This window comes from Gallinula chloropus (assembly GCF_964237585.1).
Source record: "Gallinula chloropus genome assembly, chromosome: 17".
Taxonomy (NCBI): domain Eukaryota; kingdom Metazoa; phylum Chordata; class Aves; order Gruiformes; family Rallidae; genus Gallinula; species Gallinula chloropus.
In genome coordinates, this window is record NC_140102.1 from 43,538 (window position 1) to 56,969 (window position 13,432).

The 13,432-nt window shown below is 55.8% G+C and overlaps 1 long non-coding RNA gene across 1 annotated transcript; it reads right to left on the reverse strand.

The window, feature by feature from the left end:
* Nucleotides 1-5,733: 5,733 nt before the first annotated feature.
* On the reverse strand, nt 5,734-8,196 carry LOC311198230. The gene is made up of 3 exons (XR_014617690.1): nt 7,783-8,196; nt 6,914-7,010; nt 5,734-6,060 (listed from the first exon to the last, which is right to left on the reverse strand). It is a non-coding gene; the product is annotated as an uncharacterized lncRNA (long non-coding RNA).
* Nucleotides 8,197-13,432: the final 5,236 nt, after the last annotated feature.

Sequence of the window (13,432 nt, forward strand, 5' to 3'; positions counted from 1 at the left end):
AGTCAGAAGGAATAAGAAAAAAGCCTCTGCCAGTGGCAGCAAACGGTGCTGATCCCCAAGTTACTGCATGATAAGCCATCTGCATTCTTATGCTGCAGCACGCAAAGTGTTTTAGGGTGCTTCAGTCCAGTCAGGACACTTTCATTGCATTAAACCGGTGACAATCTGGGGTCCGAGCCCGATTTAACCGGCTTTCCCATGACAGCTTTTTTTCTTTTTTACAGTAAGGCTTAGAGGGAAGCAGAAAGAAAGCTTCCTCGGCAACATTAGGCTAAACCCTAATGGCAAAAGCCTCGTGGCAAAAGCTGGACCTTTTTTCTGTGTTGAAACTGACATGTTCTTACAACTCCGATAACATGGAAAAAGTCTAAGTGCACCCTACAAGGAAATGCAGTTCTACCTTTCAGAAAGCATTTAAAGAGGAAAAAAAACCAAGCAACAACTGGGGGAAAAGCAACCACAAACATCTTTTGAACACATGAACAAAGCAAGCTGCTGTAGTGTGCTTTTTTTAAAAAAAAAAGACATTAACTGTGGTTACAGACTGAAAAAGATACAATTAAAGGAAGTGGAAAAATGGCACAGTGAGAAAGACCTGTTTATCAACTCAGCGGGTGCCAATGTCTGTATGCTAAACCAATCAGGCACGCTAAATCACAATGGCAAAGATGTACATTGCACAAAAGCAAGCCAGCAAAAGCTACCATTGAGAAGGCGGTTCTACCACTTAAGTTCCAAGAAGCACTCTTATCTTTAACAAAGTATTTTTACAGCTTGCAAACTGAAACACTGAAGCTTTGCAGCAGCATTTAAACGAGGTCAGGACTGACCCTGACGAAACAGGGCCTATCCGTTTCTGTTACCGGGGTGAAGCAATTATGAAAAATCAGCCCTAGAGGAGGAAAATCAAGCTGCAGTTTTAGTTCCTAATGTATGTAACACACAGATGTTTTTAAAAGCACGCGCTTTAGACAGACGGGACTGCTTCGAGAAGAGGCTGAAGCTCCCACAAGCACTCCTAACATATACTAAGTATCAAAGTTATTTATGGAGCGGCAGAAAATTGTACTCAATCATCCTCACAATATGGCATGTTTTGCCTTTTCATCCTAGAGACGGAGGGAGGATGAAGGCCTTCCGGGGTCCGAGAGCTGATAAAACTGCAGGAGCCCATCACAAGTGTAGCTACCACATTGTTAAGTCACGATGACTCCCCCTGCTCGATCGAAAATATCTCACCTCATAAGGCAGAGTCCATCAGTAGATTCCCAGGTCACACAGGCCTGCACTCTGCGAGCTGAACAGCTTTCTGTACTTCCACTTTACAGCGGAACCATGAGACTCTCTTGTTATGCTACTGATGTTGCCAACTTTAGGACCACCCTTGGATGGATTTCTACTCCAACAATGTCATCAAAATCTGCGCTGTGAAGAAGAACCCACCTTCCCTAGTCCTTTGCTTCATTTTAAGAAAAATAAACGAATGACAGGTTACCTTCTCCATGCAGAAAACACAGATCCATCGATTCCACCACGTACTCAACTTCAGTATCCAGCTCCAGCATGTCACACCTACTCACCCAGTGTGATAACACAGTCAAGAAGTCATCATTTTCATTCAGCCTCCCTGAGACAAAGGGAATAGAGACAGTCAGAGACAAACTGCGCTTTCCTTACCAGCCTCACCGTTTGAAAGGAAAGTGTTGCTTCGCTGCCTTCGCTGAGAAGTACATCTGTATTACTCTAGATCCTCCTGTAACCAGTGCGCAGCAAAGTGGGTGTCACCTGACACTGGCTGGACAGGACGCCAATGCCAGCTTCGTCCCATACTCTCTAGCGAGCGCAAATCTGACGATGCACACTTTGAGGCGTGCTCTCCTCAGGCAGCAACTCTGTCTTCTACAGGATCTGCTGGAGATGCCCCTCGTTTCATGAACTGCTGCCAACAGCACCTGCATTTATGGAGAATAAAGCATATTCAAGGGCCAGCTTGCTGCCTGGGACAGTGAGATATAGAATGAAAAAAAAAAAAAAAGAACACCAGACAACAGGCTAGAGAAATTGTTGGAGAAAACAAGACAGGTGCAGATCACGACAAAGAGATGGAAAAGGAAAGTAACTGCAGTGGCCTGCAGGACAGAGACGGAAGACGAAAAAAGGAGGAAGAGAAAGCAGGAAAAAAGCACAGAGAGAAAAAGAAAAGGGAGAGGGAGATGAAGAAAGAGAAAGGGAGAGAAGAAAAGGGAGCAGGACAGTAGAATAGAGAAGTACAGGCAAGGGGGAAAAAAAAAAAAATCAGAGGAGTAGTAAGAAAGGGCAGGGGTCAGTGGAGGGCTGGGAAGGACCAAGACTCACAAGAAGGACAACAGGTTCTGGATGGGTAACCACCCAACTCTTAAACTTTTGGGGACTTAATGGGTACAAGGTATCCAAGAAGAAAGCTCAAATAGCAAGCCAAACAGTAATGTCTCCAATGGGCTTGGACATTTCACAAGGGCAACAAAGGCTGACAAGGAAACAAAAGGCAGAGCAGAACCTGTGCTCCATTTTCATTTACCATAAAAAATTATAGAAACCCTGCGAGCCACGGAACCCCCAAAAACCCAATTAAAACCACAAAAGAAACCCAAACCAGAAAACCAACAAAAGACCAGAGCAAAATAACCACCGAGCCCAAGAAACCAGCAAACCCGGAAACCCCAGACACCACAAGAACCCCCGATAACCACTGAACGCCACAGCAGCCACAAGAGAAGCCCTAAGCCCTCCTCTGCCAAAACAGCCCCGCGAGACAGAAAACCCACAAGCCGCAACTAGAGAGAGACACAGACCCACGCAAAGCCCCAAATCCCCCCAAACCTGCCAGCCCCGCGGCCCGGACACGCTCAGACTGACCGGAAGAGCCCAGTCGCGCCCCGCCCCGCCGGCCCCTTCGGTGCCCCGTGTCTCCCGTGCCGGCTGCTCGGGGAACGGGAGCTCTGGCCCGGCCGCACCCCCAAGCCCCCGCCGCGACCCCCTCCGCGCACTGCCCGCGCGGCGCGGAGCCCCCCCTCCCGGCCCGGACACCCCGCCGGACGCCGCGGAGACACGTCCCGGCACGGACCGGCGCCGGCAGAAGGCCGGCCGCGGCTGGGGGGGGGTGGAAGGCGCGGCGCCTCGCCGCCCGCGCGCCCCGCACCGACCCCCGGCCCGCCGCGACCACTCGCGCCGCGACCCGCCGACCGCCCGGCCCCGGCCGACCCCGCGACGGGCGGCGGAACCGGAGCCTCACCGGGAGGGAGCGCCGGCATCCCGACGGGCCCCCTCATCGCCCCGGAAAGCACGGGCAGGCTCCTCGTGGCAGCTCCGCGGTTATACTGCCCGGAAAGGAGCGGGGCATGCCGGGATATACTCCCCCGCAAGGGAGCGGGGCATGCCGGGATACGTTCCAGTGCGGCTCCGGCGGAAAAATGGCCGCCGGAGGACTTCCGGGCATGGCGGCGCCCATCTCCGTACGGCTCCGGCGGTTAAATGGCGACCGAGGGGCTTACGGGCATGGCGGCGCCCTTCTCCGTGCGGCTCCGGCGGAAAAATGGCCGCCGGAGGACTTCCGGGCATGGCGGCGCCCATCTCCGTACGGCTTCGGCGGTTAAATGGCGACCGAGGGGCTTACGGGCATGGCGGCGCCCATCTCCGTGCGGCTCCGGCGGAAAAATGGCCGCCGGGGGGCTTCCGGGCATGGCGGCGCCCATCTCCGTACGGCTTCGGCGGTTAAAAGGCGGCCGGGGGGCTTCCGGGCATGGCGGCGCCCATCTCCGTGCGGCTCCGGCGGAAAAATGGCCGCCGGGGGGCTTCCGGGCATGGCGGCGCCCATCTCCGTACGGCTCCGGCGGTTAAATGGCGACCGAGGGGCTTACGGGCATGGCGGCGCCCTTCTCCGCGCGGCTACGGTGGAAAAATGGCCGCCGGGGGGCTTCCGGGCATGGCGGCGCCCATCTCCTTGCGGCTTCGGCGGTTAAAAGGCGGCCGGGGGGCCTTCCGGGCATGGCGGCGCCCATCTCCGTGCGGCTCCGGCGGTTAAAAGGCGGCCGGGGGGCTTCCGAGCATGGCGGCGCCCATCTCCGTGCGGCTCCGACGGAAAAATGGCCGCCGGGGGGCTTCCGGGCCCCCGTTTGGGGGCGCGAGCTTGGGGGGGGCTACACAGCACAGCTGCCCCGTTCGGGAAGCTAAGCAGGGACCAGTTCGGTCAGCGCCCGGATGGGCGACCTCACCCCGTCTTCGAATCCCCGCACCTAACAGTGCCCCCGCCACGTGCGCCCCTCCTCCCAAAATCTGACCCCCCCCGAGGGAGTCCCATCACCTTCGAGGGTTCCCCGGACCTGACAGTGCCCCGGCCGACCCCGCGACGGGCGAAGGAAACCCCGCCTCACCGGGAGGGAACTTTCGGAACGCTGCGGCTTCCGTGCGCTGCGCCACCCGGGCGCAGTACCGCTGCGTGTCCGCAAGGCGGCAGCACCGAGTGATCCCGCGAGGGGGGGGGCGGGGGGGGGGTACCGGCGTCTCTCCGGGAGGGAGCGTCCGGTGACCTCACAGCTTCCCCGTCCGGGAAGCTAAGCAGGTACCAGCTCGGTCAGCGCCCGGATGGGCGACCTCACCCCGTCTTCGAATCCCCGCACATGACAGTGACCCCCCCCCCACCCGCGCGCCCCCTCCCAAAATCTGCCCCCCCGAGGGAGTCCCATCGCCTTCGGGGGTTCCCCGGACCTGACAGTGCCCCGGCCGACCCCGCGACGGGCGGCGGAACCCCCCCCTCACCGGGAGGGAGCGGCCGCCCCGCAATGGCGGCGTCCCTCGTTAAAGCGCCCTGCCGCTCGCGCTGCGCCGCCCGGCCGCAGTCCGCACGCAGCGGGCTCTGCGCGCACCCGCGCAGGAACGCGGCGAGTGTGCACGGAGGCAGCAGAACGCGGCGGCTTCCGTGCGCTGCGCCACCCGGGCGCAGTACCGCTGCGTGTCCGCAAGGCGGCAGCACCGAGGACCCCCGTGTTCGAATCCCCGCTCGGGCCTTTCCGCCAGTGCTCGTATCTCTCCGCCTCTGCTCGTATCTCTCCGCCTCTGCTCGTATCTCTCCGCCTCTGCTCGTATCTCTCCGCCTCTGCTCGGCCCTTTTCGGCTCCCCCTGCCCCACTAATTACCCGTCTGCCGCTGACCTGCGCTCATTAACAACCCCCCATCTCCTCCAGCGAATTCAACCCCCCTCCCAACCCTACTGCGACCCCTCTGAGAGCCCTTGAACCCCACCATGGCCCCTGACCCCCTAGAAGACCCCCGAAGGAACCCCCAACACCCCAAAAATAGACCCTAGAGAGACCCCCCCAGAACCCCTCAGAGACACACCCCCCCCCAAAGAGCCCCCCCACGATCCCCTAAAAAGGCCCTTAGGGCCCCCCAACTCCCCAAAGCGACCCCCCAAAAAACCCAGACCCCCCAAACAGACCCCATAAAGAACCCTAACCACCCCCCAAAAAACCTGAGACTCCTTAAAGACGCCCCCAAGCCCCTCACATCCCCCCCAAAATGAGACCCCATAAAGATCCCCTCAAAGAACCCCACACCCCCCCTTAGAGAACCCCCCCCAAAAGCCCTAGACCCCACCAAAAAGAGACCCTGTAAAGACCCCATAGTCCCCCAAAAAGAGCCAACCGCCCTGACTCAGCTGCTGCCAGCCCCATCGATGGAAAGATGCCACAACAACAGTGGCCTTGGCCACGCTTTCTTGGAAACAACTGGTTCCCTCATCACCTCTGAATAATAAAAATTCTAAGGCATTTTACAACAATGTCCAATACAACAGTAAACTGCTGCCAAGTATAACCCAGAAAATTGTTAGCCGGTTCTCCTCTGTCGAAACCGTTGCCAGCTTTGGGCTGAGATGCCTCCAAGGTTTGGTCACCTTCGTCTTCAGCCAACATTGCCAAGTCTCTTGGCTGTTCTTCTGGATCCCCTGGAAGAAGACTGGTAGACTGCCTGGAGAAGTGACTCAATCTGCTCTTCTGTTAGTCTTTCCTCACTTTCTTCCACCATCTGCAGGTCAAAAACCAATACATTGTTATTCAATCCATACTTCCTTCCTCAGCTCCAAACAGGAAGACTCGGCCCCAGTAAATACTGCTTTCAATGGATGCAAGACGTAGCCTGAACTCATCACAAAAGCATTTTACAAAGTGGAACTCTTGTAATATTGATAACAACACAAAACAAAAAAGCTCCCTTGTTAGCCACGACAGCTGGCATGCCACAGTGAGACCCTGCTTCTGTTACAAGGAGAACACCACGCTCAGAACAGGCTTTCCTCCTAAAGCCTCTCAGCCTAAGAAAAACCAAACCAAAATACCCAAAGAATTCCCACAAACTAGAAACCCCCCCAAAGCCCAAAAACCAAAGAAGCCACAAACCCCCATTAAAGACACACACAAACCCCAGACCCCACAAGAAAAGCTGCGGGAACTCAAAACACCACAGAAGCCCCTAGCCCTCCCCCAAACCCGCAACCCACAGAACCCCAAAGCCTTCAAAAGGCAGAGAACCAAAACCCCCCCTTAGAACCCCAGTTAAAAAAAACAAACCAACAGAAAAACCTCACAAGCCCACGCTAACCCCACAAATCCCAGACCCTGTAAAAAAACCAACCCACCCAACCCCTATAGCCACAAAAACCAGGAAAAAAAAAAAAAAAAAAATCAGTAAAACTACAAACACCTTACCAACCTCCTTGGCTCATTTTCTGAGAGGAGCCTGCACCAGCAGACAGACTAACACATTTTAATCCTAAACTCGGTTCTCTGCGTTCTTTCTCTGCCCCTTCTCTACATCCTTTTCTTTCAACTTCCTCTTCCTACCCACAAGGCTGTCTAAACCAATGGATAGAAACACTAACCCAGGTAACAGTACATCCAGTTCAGATAAAGGCAATGAAATCACCAGCGCCAATACTACGACCTTCTTACAGGTACCACAAGCTCCCAAGAACTCACCTGTAACAGGAAAAGAGGAGAAACCATAGAGACCTTAAATGCAATACGCCAAAACCCGAAAGAGACTTATTCTTGTATATTGAATGTTAAAATCACATGCATAATTACAGAATTCTTTACAGCTGAAAAAATATTTTTAGAAGACGACCCTGACAGTCTACCTGCAACTGCTGCAAGATGTCTATAATAAACCCCCACAATTTTCTGTAATTAAAAACAAACAAACAAACAAACAAAAAAAACCAGGAAAGAATGCAATCAATCATCCAGGTAATTCTGAGTTAACTGATGCCCTGAATGGGACAAGTCGAACCCAAGCTAACACCAGCCAGTTTACTGCAATGCTTGTCTAGCATACACATATATAAATCAAAATGACATGTGGCTAGAGGCCAGGTGCAAAAAAAATAAGACATTTGCACACCACAGCAGACAACCTGCCGAGGGCCACGATATGATATGCTGCAGCAGAGTCTTGTGGCTGTTCGCTCAAACACGCTGGTGGAATAGTCTGCATAACCGGCCCTGGGCACGATTTACATGGGGTTTTCTAAGCTATGCCTGATGTGGCTAAGGGATTTTTACTGGGCAATCCTGGTTTAAGACCAGTCTCGGCTCCTAAGGAATGCCAGCCAACAAAGATGTTTTCAGCCGTTAACAAGAGGAACAGAAATCCAACGACGAGCTGCTGCTTTTAAAACGTGGAGTCATCATTGTGACAAATGGCACCACACAGATCTCTGTTAACACATTTGTAGACAAAGTGGAAGACCTGGGGTTGGGGACAGCTGTGCAACTCAGCCTTCATTTCCCGAGGGCAGGTATGCTCCGTCAGCTGCTGCCAGGTGTCGTCGACAACAAGAAACGGGCTGCACTCTGCCGGCTTGTCCACCTCGAACTTCTCAGCGCAGAGCTGGCGAACATCTTCGGTGGTTATAGACAGTCTCACCAGGAAAGATCTTTCCTGTACATCCACAGTACACTCCCTGGAACGCAACATGAAGGTGGTTCTGTAGAATGAGAAAACACACATCAGCAACTCAAAAACCCCAACAGCTGAAGCGTCAGCAACAAACCTGTCCCCACACTGAGACTCACCCCCGCGATTCCCACGCCCGACAGCCACCTCGCCAACTGCAATACTGGTGGCAAAACTGTGGCAAGCGGAACAGAAATTCCTAAGCCAACACCCTCCTTTCCTCATATTACACTCTAACCCTGCAATTACAGCCAAACAGGACTTGTCCTGCCGAGCAAAACCAGGAAACAAAATGCAGTGAGGCTAAGCAATGTCTGAGGCAGCAGGGTCGAGAGATGGTGCTGCTGCACTACTGCCACAAAACAGGCACCTCCTATGGCCGTGTCAGTCAGAAGGAATAAGAAAAAAGCCTCTGCCAGTGGCAGCAAACGGTGCTGATCCCCAAGTTACTGCGTGATAAGCCATCTGCATTCTTATGCTGCAGCACGCAAAGTGTTTTAGGGTGCTTCAGTCCAGTCAGGACACTTTCATTGCATTAAACCGGTGACAATCTGGGGTCCGAGCCCGATTTAACCGGCTTTCCCATGACAGCTTTTTTTCTTTTTTACAGTAAGGCTTAGAGGGAAGCAGAAAGAAAGCTTCCTCGGCAACATTAGGCTAAACCCTAATGGCAAAAGCCTCGTGGCAAAAGCTGGACCTTTTTTCTGTGTTGAAACTGACATGTTCTTACAACTCCGATAACATGGAAAAAGTCTAAGTGCACCCTACAAGGAAATGCAGTTCTACCTTTCAGAAAGCATTTAAAGAGGAAAAAAAAACAAGCAACAACTGGGGGAAAAGCAACCACAAACATCTTTTGAACACATGAACAAAGCAAGCTGCTGTAGCGTGCTTTTTTTAAAAAAAAAAGACATTAACTGTGGTTACAGACTGAAAAAGATACAATTAAAGGAAGTGGAAAAATGGCACAGTGAGAAAGACCTGTTTATCAACTCAGCGGGTGCCAATGTCTGTATGCTAAACCAATCAGGCACGCTAAATCACAATGGCAAAGATGTACATTGCACAAAAGCAAGCCAGCAAAAGCTACCATTGAGAAGGTGGTTCTACCACTTAAGTTCCAAGAAGCACTCTTATCTTTAACAAAGTATTTTTACAGCTTGCAAACTGAAACACTGAAGCTTTGCAGCAGCATTTAAACGAGGTCAGGACTGACCCTGACGAAACAGGGCCTATCCGTTTCTGTTACCGGGGTGAAGCAATTATGAAAAATCAGCCCTAGAGGAGGAAAATCAAGCTGCAGTTTTAGTTCCTAATGTATGTAACACACAGATGTTTTTAAAAGCACGCGCTTTAGACAGACGGGACTGCTTCGAGAAGAGGCTGAAGCTCCCACAAGCACTCCTAACATATACTAAGTATCAAAGTTATTTATGGAGCGGCAGAAAATTGTACTCAATCATCCTCACAATATGGCATGTTTTGCCTTTTCATCCTAGAGACGGAGGGAGGATGAAGGCCTTCCGGGGTCCGAGAGCTGATAAAACTGCAGGAGCCCATCACAAGTGTAGCTACCACATTGTTAAGTCACGATGACTCCCCCTGCTCGATCGAAAATATCTCACCTCATAAGGCAGAGTCCATCAGTAGATTCCCAGGTCACACAGGCCTGCACTCTGCGAGCTGAACAGCTTTCTGTACTTCCACTTTACAGCGGAACCATGAGACTCTCTTGTTATGCTACTGATGTTGCCAACTTTAGGACCACCCTTGGATGGATTTCTACTCCAACAATGTCATCAAAATCTGCGCTGTGAAGAAGAACCCACCTTCCCTAGTCCTTTGCTTCATTTTAAGAAAAATAAACGAATGACAGGTTACCTTCTCCATGCAGAAAACACAGATCCATCGATTCCACCACGTACTCAACTTCAGTATCCAGCTCCAGCATGTCACACCTACTCACCCAGTGTGATAACACAGTCAAGAAGTCATCATTTTCATTCAGCCTCCCTGAGACAAAGGGAATAGAGACAGTCAGAGACAAACTGCGCTTTCCTTACCAGCCTCACCGTTTGAAAGGAAAGTGTTGCTTCGCTGCCTTCGCTGAGAAGTACATCTGTATTACTCTAGATCCTCCTGTAACCAGTGCGCAGCAAAGTGGGTGTCACCTGACACTGGCTGGACAGGACGCCAATGCCAGCTTCGTCCCATACTCTCTAGCGAGCGCAAATCTGACGATGCACACTTTGAGGCGTGCTCTCCTCAGGCAGCAACTCTGTCTTCTACAGGATCTGCTGGAGATGCCCCTCGTTTCATGAACTGCTGCCAACAGCACCTGCATTTATGGAGAATAAAGCATATTCAAGGGCCAGCTTGCTGCCTGGGACAGTGAGATATAGAATGAAAAAAAAAAAAAAAGAACACCAGACAACAGGCTAGAGAAATTGTTGGAGAAAACAAGACAGGTGCAGATCACGACAAAGAGATGGAAAAGGAAAGTAACTGCAGTGGCCTGCAGGACAGAGACGGAAGACGAAAAAAGGAGGAAGAGAAAGCAGGAAAAAAGCACAGAGAGAAAAAGAAAAGGGAGAGGGAGATGAAGAAAGAGAAAGGGAGAGAAGAAAAGGGAGCAGGACAGTAGAATAGAGAAGTACAGGCAAGGGGGAAAAAAAAAAAAAATCAGAGGAGTAGTAAGAAAGGGCAGGGGTCAGTGGAGGGCTGGGAAGGACCAAGACTCACAAGAAGGACAACAGGTTCTGGATGGGTAACCACCCAACTCTTAAACTTTTGGGGACTTAATGGGTACAAGGTATCCAAGAAGAAAGCTCAAATAGCAAGCCAAACAGTAATGTCTCCAATGGGCTTGGACATTTCACAAGGGCAACAAAGGCTGACAAGGAAACAAAAGGCAGAGCAGAACCTGTGCTCCATTTTCATTTACCATAAAAAATTATAGAAACCCTGCGAGCCACGGAACCCCCAAAAACCCAATTAAAACCACAAAAGAAACCCAAACCAGAAAACCAACAAAAGACCAGAGCAAAATAACCACCGAGCCCAAGAAACCAGCAAACCCGGAAACCCCAGACACCACAAGAACCCCCGATAACCACTGAACGCCACAGCAGCCACAAGAGAAGCCCTAAGCCCTCCTCTGCCAAAAGAGCCCCGCGAGACAGAAAACCCACAAGCCGCAACTAGAGAGAGACACAGACCCACGCAAAGCCCCAAATCCCCCCAAACCTGCCAGCCCCGCGGCCCGGACACGCTCAGACTGACCGGAAGAGTCCAGTCGCGCCCCGCCCCGCCGGCCCCTTCGGTGCCCCGTGTCTCCCGTGCCGGCTGCTCGGGGAACGGGAGCTCTGGCCCGGCCGCACCCCCAAGCCCCCGCCGCGACCCCCTCCGCGCACTGCCCGCGCGGCGCGGAGCCCCCCCTCCCGGCCCGGACACCCCGCCGGACGCCGCGGAGACACGTCCCGGCACGGACCGGCGCCGGCAGAAGGCCGGCCGCGGCTGGGGGGGGGTGGAAGGCGCGGCGCCTCGCCGCCCGCGCGCCCCGCACCGACCCCCGGCCCGCCGCGACCACTCGCGCCGCGACCCGCCGACCGCCCGGCCCCGGCCGACCCCGCGACGGGCGGCGGAACCGGAGCCTCACCGGGAGGGAGCGCCGGCATCCCGACGGGCCCCCTCATCGCCCCGGAAAGCACGGGCAGGCTCCTCGTGGCAGCTCCGCGGTTATACTGCCCGGAAAGGAGCGGGGCATGCCGGGATATACTCCCCCGCAAGGGAGCGGGGCATGCCGGGATACGTTCCAGTGCGGCTCCGGCGGAAAAATGGCCGCCGGAGGACTTCCGGGCATGGCGGCGCCCATCTCCGTACGGCTCCGGCGGTTAAATGGCGACCGAGGGGCTTACGGGCATGGCGGCGCCCTTCTCCGTGCGGCTCCGGCGGAAAAATGGCCGCCGGAGGACTTCCGGGCATGGCGGCGCCCATCTCCGTACGGCTTCGGCGGTTAAATGGCGACCGAGGGGCTTACGGGCATGGCGGCGCCCATCTCCGTGCGGCTCCGGCGGAAAAATGGCCGCCGGGGGGCTTCCGGGCATGGCGGCGCCCATCTCCGTACGGCTTCGGCGGTTAAAAGGCGGCCGGGGGGCTTCCGGGCATGGCGGCGCCCATCTCCGTGCGGCTCCGGCGGAAAAATGGCCGCCGGGGGGCTTCCGGGCATGGCGGCGCCCATCTCCGTACGGCTCCGGCGGTTAAATGGCGACCGAGGGGCTTACGGGCATGGCGGCGCCCTTCTCCGCGCGGCTACGGCGGAAAAATGGCCGCCGGGGGGCTTCCGGGCATGGCGGCGCCCATCTCCTTGCGGCTTCGGCGGTTAAAAGGCGGCCGGGGGGCCTTCCGGGCATGGCGGCGCCCATCTCCGTGCGGCTCCGGCGGAAAAATGGCCGCCGGGGGGCTTCCGGGCATGGCGGCGCCCATCTCCGTGCGGCTCCGGCGGTTAAAAGGCGGCCGGGGGGCTTCCGAGCATGGCGGCGCCCATCTCCGTGCGGCTCCGACGGAAAAATGGCCGCCGGGGGGCTTCCGGGCCCCCGTTTGGGGGCGCGAGCTTGGGGGGGGCTACACAGCACAGCTGCCCCGTTCGGGAAGCTAAGCAGGGACCAGTTCGGTCAGCGCCCGGATGGGCGACCTCACCCCGTCTTCGAATCCCCGCACCTAACAGTGCCCCCGCCACGTGCGCCCCTCCTCCCAAAATCTGACCCCCCCCGAGGGAGTCCCATCACCTTCGAGGGTTCCCCGGACCTGACAGTGCCCCGGCCGACCCCGCGACGGGCGAAGGAAACCCCGCCTCACCGGGAGGGAACTTTCGGAACGCTGCGGCTTCCGTGCGCTGCGCCACCCGGGCGCAGTACCGCTGCGTGTCCGCAAGGCGGCAGCACCGAGTGATCCCGCGAGGGGGGGGGCGGGGGGGGGGTACCGGCGTCTCTCCGGGAGGGAGCGTCCGGTGACCTCACAGCTTCCCCGTCCGGGAAGCTAAGCAGGTACCAGCTCGGTCAGCGCCCGGATGGGCGACCTCACCCCGTCTTCGAATCCCCGCACATGACAGTGACCCCCCCCCCACCCGCGCGCCCCCTCCCAAAATCTGCCCCCCCGAGGGAGTCCCATCGCCTTCGGGGGTTCCCCGGACCTGACAGCGCGACGGGCGGCGGAACCCCCCCCTCACCGGGAGGGAGCGGCCGCCCCGCAATGGCGGCGTCCCTCGTTAAAGCGCCCTGCCGCTCGCGCTGCGCCGCCCGGCCGCAGTCCGCACGCAGCGGGCTCTGCGCGCACCCGCGCAGGAACGCGGCGAGTGTGCACGGAGGCAGCAGAACGCGGCGGCTTCCGTGCGCTGCGCCACCCGGGCGCAGTACCGCTGCGTGTCCGCAAGGCGGCAGCACCG